The following is an 8,303-nucleotide window of genomic DNA, read 5'->3' as shown; positions in this document are numbered from 1 at the left end:
GTTTTTTGCTCTTCCTTTATAAGTTTTCTTTGTTTATTCTAATATATTCCTTTCTCTGTGATAAATTCACACACGGGCTTAAAAAACACCCTGGTGAGTGCACAGAGGACCAACATACAGTGTTCTTTACTCAGAAAGATAATATGAAAAAGGGAGCAGCAGGGTTTCACGTTTCCTTTGTTTTGGATGCTGCTCTTATGCGTCATTTAAACCTCCTCTGCTGTGGCTTTGATCCTTTGGAATAGCGCTGTGCTGAGTCATGAATCCTGAATCCTTTTATTTGTTTAACCACCAAGTAATTCAGACTCAAACATTTGTTCTATTTTAAACATTTGTACACGCAGCAGAAGGTTGAAGTTGCTTTGGCTGTAAAATCAAAAAGAAAAATCATTAGTTTTGGAAAAAACGGTAAATTAAAAGGAAAAAAAAAACATTTCCCCCTGGAAGAAGTTTGTTTTTCCGGTAAATTTTCCCATCACATCAAAAATCAGCAAAACTCCCACTATCGTGGATTGATATATTTATTTGAGAACAAATCTAACATTTTTCCCAGGATTTCAATTTTCTCTCCTCAGTGGTTCATTTTTAGACTTGTTAACAGTTGGAACCTTTAGAAACGTTTGTGTTTTACATCCAAATGTTTTTTTTCTCTTCTTTTGGTTTCAGCTTCAGACAGTCTGCCTCTCTTTGCTCCGCCACACGTCCCAGGTCTTCCTCTCGCACTAAGAACAGGGCGTGAAGAGAGAAACCTTCAAAAATAGTGTTCAGTTTCATTTTCAGCACCGTTGTACTCTGGAGTATTGGTCACAAGGTGAAACAAAAGCAGGGCCGGAAAGTACAGGGATCTTCTCCTAAAAGAATGAAAAAAAAAACAGTTTTTTTAATTTATCAAATCTAAATGAAAAAAACTCACAACTTGCACAACGAGATGAGAACAAGAGTGGTGAGTCATAAAATACTCAGAAAGTGACGGCACAGCCAGTCTGAGGGATAATGAAAGCAGAAAGGCATAGGTTTGTAGTTTCACACACACACACACACACACATTAAAAGAGGTGGTGGTGGGGTCCTGACAGACCTTCTGACCTGAAAATGAACTATTACATCCACCTGACATCTTACTCGCCCTAGTTTTTCACCTCTTCTCCTCCTCTCATTACAGGACTTCAAACGCCAGCCTTCTGCTCTAACCACATCCAGTTCACCCCGTCCCGTCTGAAGGCTGTTTCATTAGGCGTTTCTGTCCTGAAGGGTTCTCAAGGGTCAAGGCTGAGCACATGCTTCAGCTGTTGTAAAAGCAGTATTTAATGGAGCGACGTTCTCTTCAAAGACGGCTGTGTGCCTCTCTCAGATCCTCACATAATCCTTCCATGCAGCAGGAAACAGCAGGCTGCTGTGTCACTCCGACACAGAGATCTCTGCAGGACAGTTTGGTAGACTCGTGTCTGAGGTTCCCTGGTCGTCCCAACTGAGCACAGAGGCTCTGTTGTCCAACCCCAAGGACAGCGTGGAGGACTGTGCATCCGTAATAAGGCCAGACACAATGACAGGTTTCACAGAGCTGAGGCTTTGAATCCACAGAGGAGAAGGTCGGCTTTTCCTGACGCCCAGCTCCTTGTGTAAAGAGCTCTGCTGCTGAGGAGAAGCAGAACTGATGAACTGGAGCTTTTTAATGTTTGACACAGATCTGTAGTTTTATTTTTTTATAGTTTGCTGCAACAAATATGATAAGTAATTTACCTTTATGGCTGTAAATGTGGTTCTATTCTAGAAATATAACTCTAAGATAAAATCTTGTTTACTATATTTTTTACTCTGCTTCTTCCGTCAGAGACTTTAACACCTCTCTGCAGGATGAAGCGCTTTTGCACATTTTTCTTCCTGTCAGCTATTAAACTAAAACACCTGACAGACAATGGGACGGTAATCATTGCTGTTGTTAATGGTTTTAAGGTAACTTTTAGTGTTATTTATTATCTACCAGTCGTTTTTAATAGAGCAATGATACTAAGGTAATTTCCTCTTATTCTGTTCTATTCCATAAACAAACAAACAAACTGGTTCCTGTTTTAATATAATTACAAGACTTTATATTGACTTTAGATAAGTCCTGGTGCTGTTTTTAGTTTGCTTGTTTTACTAGTATTGTGACTCACACAGGAATAATTTGCTTTGGAGACGCAACTCCACCAACACAACTCCACCTATTGGAGACTCGAGCCACGCCCCCATGATGATAACTTTATTGATTCATCAATGCTTCCTGGAAATCTGTTTTTCTCGTAAGCAGTTGTTTCTTTTTTCTTTGCTTTAATAATGTTTGATTTTGTTGAGTTAGTTTTTTTTCTTCAAAAAAGTTGGTTTTACAAATAAGCCTTTTGAAAATAAAAAAAAGCCTTGATTTTTGAATATATGTGAATGTTTAACTTTTGAACTTTTTAATTTTGAGTTCATATTTTCTAAACTCTACATTATTTTTAAATGTTCTGTTCTAAAGACATTTCTGTTTTGTTTGTAAATCTTTTCCAACAGAAAATTTGTCTCATCTGACAAGGGCTCCTTGAAGGATTTGGACTTTTTGTTGGGAGGTTTTCCGTTTCTTTAAAAAGTCATCACAAAATATAAAGTTGACTGCATGTGCTTTATTATAATGATGATAATCAATATGAATGTTTGTTCACTTTAGAAAATATTGCTGAGTAAAAAAAAACATCTTGTCGAGACACTGATTTGATTCTGGACTTAAATTTCTAAAGTTCTTCTATCCAGAAGAACCAAATGAGCCTGTTGGGTGATTGATTGAAAAAAGAACTTTTACATTCCATTTGTGAGTCACACTTGTGCCATTCCTCCTGATTCCAATAATTATATTATTTCTGTAAGATGAAAATATATGACTGATGATCTGAATTTGTTTGGAGGAGAGGACAAGAAGCAGTATTGAATAACATACCAGAAGCATGAAAACAGGATAGATTCCTGCTAAACTGACACGTGATATGTTAAAAGAGAAAAAAGCAGAAGAACCTGTCATAGAGCCTTGAGGGACTCCGGATCAGCCAAAGCCAACCCAAAACTTAGGTTACAGAAAGGACTGCATCATCTTTATGACTTGTTCAAAGACTTGTCCCAGGGGAACTGGGTGGGTGGAGGGTGTGATTGTCCTGTGTTTTCTGTTTTAAATCATTTTCATATTTTATGACTATTTTATCTGCTTTTATGTTAAGCGCTTTGTGTTTTTAACCCAAATGGAAGACGCTATACAAATCAATAAAGTTTGAAGTAAATAGCGCTCGGTTTAGGGGGTTAATGTTGCAACAGAGATTAGCGGTACTTTGAAACGATGCCACAAGTAAATTCTGCACAACTTTTATAGTTCAATAGCTTCCGTGGATGGTTCTTCCACATGCTACTGAAACTCCTGCCTGCTAAAGACATGAGTTGTTAAATGATAATTACTGTTGCTGTTATGCTTCTTTTAAAGTGTAATAAACACAAAAAAAGCTTCTGAACCCATAATTTGTTTGGTTTAGAAGTAAAGGTGGATTCAGAAAAAAAAGCCAGTGGAGATCTGCTTACTTCTGCAACCTGCCCCTAGTGGTCTGTGTAGGAACTGCAACATGTAGTACTTTGGAATTTGAGAATATTTTTTCTACATCTGAGATAAAATGTTCTACATTTTATTTTCCTCTTAAATGGTTTAAGAGGAAAATAAAATGTAGAACATTTGGAAAACTGAGTTTTAGACTTTGACAGCATTATTTGTGTTTAAATGCTCCGAAAGTCTTAACTGTCAATTCACTTTCTCTTGCTTTTGTCATTGTAACGACCCTGAGTTGAGTCAGAACAGTTGCTGGACCGCAGCGTGTGTCAATCAGCGGTGGGCCGGTGACCGGTGGGGTTGACCTGCGTGGGTTTTTTTCTGTGAATATTTTGTCCTGCTGGGTGGAAACGTGGCTACGCCATTATTACGCGCGTGCTGTACTCGTTCCGACCGAAGCAGAAACCTAAGAAAGACTACGGAGCTTCCTTTTGGCCATTACATCTTCTTTAACAAACCGATGATATTCCTCCCCCTCATGATTATTCCCTCCTTTCACTCGTCCCCACGGTGTCATGACCTTCCTCGGCTGGCTGTGGGAGTCTCTCCTCCTCCTCCTCAGTCCGCTGGGATAGAGCGCCACCTGTCATTTAAATCTTTGCGTTTCTCGTTTTAACGCGGAAGTAGTGAGTGACGCAGGAACCCAGCTGGCGACAATGAAATAAACCGTTGATGAGCAGATCGGTGAGTCTCTTCATTTTCGACCCCCCCCCCCCCCCTCACTCAAACGGAGGCACGAGCGCGTCGGTGCTCGGGATGCGAAAGACTCAGGGACTGGTGTCAGAGCGCCGTTCTCGTGAAGGTAGGAGGGTTCGGTCGGTGGAGCGCGACATTGCGGAAACGATCCGTGGAGCTTTCTTTTCTCCTCCTCGGGTTTGGCTCGGGAGTTGCGGGTCTGCCGTGGGTTTTCCGTGGGTTTGTGTGCGCCCTTTGTTAGTTTACAGCCGTCGTAACAAGAGGAGACAACGAAACCGAAACGTGTCTGTGTCTGCGCTGAAGGAAGCCGCACGAATGTCCCTTTCTACGGGCTTTCTCTCAACTTGATGGCGTCTCGGATGGAGCAGCTTTGTTCCATTTTCGCCACTAAAAGATTTTGCGTTTTCTTTTGCGCGTGTTGAGATGCGTGAAGGCGCACAGCCCACCTGGGTGTTGCCTTATTATGGGCTATAATGAAGCATTAACTGCGCCCTGCATAGCTGCAGTGTTGCCTCTCAGCAGCACCGCAAAACAAAAGGGCTGTCAGCTGCTGTCGTGGCTTTGTTATTTAGTACCTGCAGGAGGAAAACGCGCACAATAACGCACACATTTCTCCAAAGCAGGAGCCTGTAATCAGTTAATTGTTCAAGTGGTTCTCGCATTACAGTCTGCCCTCTCATTGGCTGCAGGATCAGCTTTCTTCTTATCACCTGTTTTATGCAACATATTTTCCTGGGTTTGTGTTATTTAGACATAAAAAGAGCAAAAGCGCTCACTTCTCCTTTCAGGGTACCGACTCTGACAGTTCTAGATCCATTTTTCGAAGGTAAAAAGTCTTACTCAGAGAATATGTCATTATTTATCATCCAAGCATGTCCTGCCATGTTTATATCCTCTTTTGGTTTAAGACAAAAATCAGTTTTATTGTGTGTTTTTAACATGCCCTTGTTGCATTTTTCTAATGATGGAGGACATATATAAAGAAAATTAATCCTAAAATTGTAATTCTGAGTAGGCGTGCCACAAGCTCCCTGCTGCGCTCCATTCTGATGTATCCACTTGCAGACAAAGAGATCCATGTACGTCTTGGTTTTCCTCTCCTGCGCTGGGATCTGACTCTAAACTGAACAGCTGGATAGCTCCTATATTGCTCGCCATTTTTGTTGCACCAGTAATGTTAGCTATGGGGTGTGAGGTGATGTAAACTAACAGGAGAGCTTGTAAACAAAGAGCTCTCAGCAACAGGGAGGGGAAGGCGGCTTGGTTGCTCAGTGCCAACAGTTCTGCCCACAACTCAGAGAAAAATATCTAATGAATTTTCTGCTGCTCTGCAGAAACTAGGTCCTGTAGAAAATGATACATTTTTTGATTTTGGCTAAAAATTGAATAATCATGATTAAAAGACAATTGATAATGCTTTTCACATGGATCAAAAGATGATTTGAGTGGAACTTTAAAGCTTTCTTTGGGCCATGGCTGTCTGAGCCATTATTTTATTTACTTTTTACCAGAAATAACTTTCTTCCATCACTAGCTTGTTAAAATTTTAAAGACTCTTTGAACAATTACATAAAGGAAGAGCAAAACGACAATGAAGTTAGATTGGGTTTGATTAAAAATGACTTGGCAAAAAATAAATAAATGAAAGAAGCAACCCCAGCTGCACAGTCGACATTATTTTAAACTGAACATATCTGCAGGTTTTCACTCGATTCCTGTCATAACATCTTCTTATTCCTAGTTATTCCAGAAAAGTAGCTTCATCCACTTTTTCTAAAGGATTTAATCTCTCCTAGGAGACCCGTAAGCCAGCGCTCAATGTGACATAACCAAACGCCAGGAAAAATTGAGAATGTTAAACCTTAATTAGGATTCTTAGAAGGAGGAAGGAGCCATTTATTTAAGCTGTGACAATCAAGACGAAAGGACAAACTGTTTCAATAGACTTTGTCACTACAAAGGAAGTTTTCTTCTTCTTCTTTTTTTGTCTTCTCTGAGGAAAGTGGTTGCAGGATGGAGACAGTGCCATAAGAAAAAGGCAAATTCTCCCACTCTGGCTTTCTGTCACTTAATGGCAGACATTGTTTGAAACTATACATTTTAAAAGGACAATTTGTTTCGCTCTGCATTGTATAATATGGAAAACTCATCAGTTTGACAGGGTCAGTTGCACAGTTCTTGAGTGATTTCCATCAAACTTGGCCAGTAAAGACAAATAATTTTTATTTCTAACCTTTCATTCAGCAAATTCCTTTAAATTGTTTCCATTCTGTAGACTTGTATGTTTGTGACTGGAGGCAGTCTGTGAGCTTCATCCAATGTGGGTCATTTGGCAAAACCGTTCGCTCTGCTGCCCAACTCTGCAGCCCCTGTGCCGGTCCCCAGCCCAGATAAATACGGGGTTGGGTCAGGAAAGGTATGCGGCTTAAAAATCTCTGCCAAACAACCTGAAGGGGCGCCGAAGGGATATGCCAAAAGGTGAACAACGTGTGCTTCAAGATGAAGGCATTACGCCAAAACAAGAAGATTGTTTTTCAATCTAAAGCAAACTTGAGGAAAGGTTTCTTGGATGATATTGAAAGAACTGACTAGTGTACAAAACTGTAAAGCCATAAATCCAAGTCGACGTTTAAACACTTTGGCACGTAACTTTTGCTTAAACAAAAGACTTTAAGCTTCAATATAAGCAAAAGAAAATGTATCAGGTAGTTCTGAAACGCTGTTTTGGTGAGAAAGAAGCTGCATTTTCATTTGCGTTGTTGTCAAAAAGTCTTTTTTTGTTGCTAAAGATCAAACTAGGCACTTGTGACTTTTAAGTTTAGTCACCTTGATTGCCCAGCATGAACAAAGCACAACTTTAGTGTCCTCACAGTATGTGAGTTTAAATTCAGCCGATCATTTCCTGATACAGCTCTGTTCCTGTCCAAAGTTATTTAAATTGAAAATGCAGCAGCACAACAAAGAACACTTTCTGTTTCACTGCTGCTTCAAATGAGCAGTGAAACCTCTTCTAGATGTTTACTTTACTGGACTGCTGTTCAGTTTCAAGAAAAGTTTCTGATTTTATTCTTATTTTTTGATGCTCTGTTTAAAAAAAACCAAACATAGTCTTGTATCTTCTCAAATTTCTGGGTTGATTGAAAGAAGAACAAAATGAAAGTTCTTCTAGGCAGACCTGTAAATTCTAGGTTCTCTGAAGAACAAAATACCACCAGCTTGACTGAGAATATTCAGACCTCTCCCTTAGAAGGTGTTTTGGTGCAGAAGCAGCAAACGTCTACAGATGAGACAATTTCCAGCCATTATTTCCACATTTCTCATTATTTCTCTTTTAATAATAAAAACTCATTCTGCAAAGGAAAAAGCTTTTTTTTCCTTCCCTTTCCTCTTCTGATTCTCACATGTCGTAATGGGAGCACAATAAGCACAGGAAATGCTCTTCTTTCTTTGCTTAATTTTCCACACATAATGTTGCATCAACATTGCATAGAATATTTATTGTTTGTTTGTTTTTTTTGGAAAATCCCGTCTGTCTGATGTCGTCCAAAACCATTCAGCATCATTTTTCCTGAGTATTGTTACGCTTGGGTGTCTTTTATTTATATCTGATTTCAAAAGTGCACCTGCAGCCTCCCACTACATCTGTGTGTCTTTTCACTCTGCCTGATCATCTGTAAAATAATGCAGACGACATTCAACTTGAAGGGAGGAAGTGGAAGCAGCCATGAAAGTCAGTCATCTTGCAAAGCGCCTCCCTTTTTTTTTCCAGTTGACTGTTTTTCCTCAGGATGTGAACTTTCCTGGATTCCAGTGCCTCTTAGGGAGTTTCGGATATGTCAATGATTTCTTGTTAAGACAAGAGTTTAGATGTGTTTGCAATTTTGAGCCTTATTTTATATGCAAGTAGAATTCTCTTCTGCAACTGTGCTGTAATAAAAACGCAAACACAACAGACAGAGAAATGTTCAGTTGTCCCGACCTTCTCTGGTACCATTTCTCCTTGTAG

At 39.7% G+C, this 8,303-nt stretch overlaps 1 protein-coding gene across 6 annotated transcripts in view; it reads left to right on the top strand.

The window, feature by feature from the left end:
- Positions 1 to 3,944: 3,944 nt before the first annotated feature.
- The window catches only part of march8 (membrane associated ring-CH-type finger 8), a 75,413-nt gene continuing 71,054 nt past the window's right edge, over positions 3,945 to 8,303 (top strand). Inside the window, exon 1 of one of the 6 annotated variants that reach the window (XM_011484455.3) lies at positions 3,945 to 4,285. The gene's annotated coding sequence lies outside the window, so the exon portion shown is untranslated. The other 5 variants (XM_020709583.2, XM_011484453.3, XM_020709586.2 and 2 more) reach the window with 5 other exon arrangements.

Source organism: Oryzias latipes, chromosome 15 (genome assembly GCF_002234675.1).
Source record: "Oryzias latipes chromosome 15, ASM223467v1".
Classification (NCBI taxonomy): domain Eukaryota; kingdom Metazoa; phylum Chordata; class Actinopteri; order Beloniformes; family Adrianichthyidae; genus Oryzias; species Oryzias latipes.
Note: the sequence above shows the minus strand (reverse complement) of the source record. Positions and strands in the feature narration are given on the sequence as shown.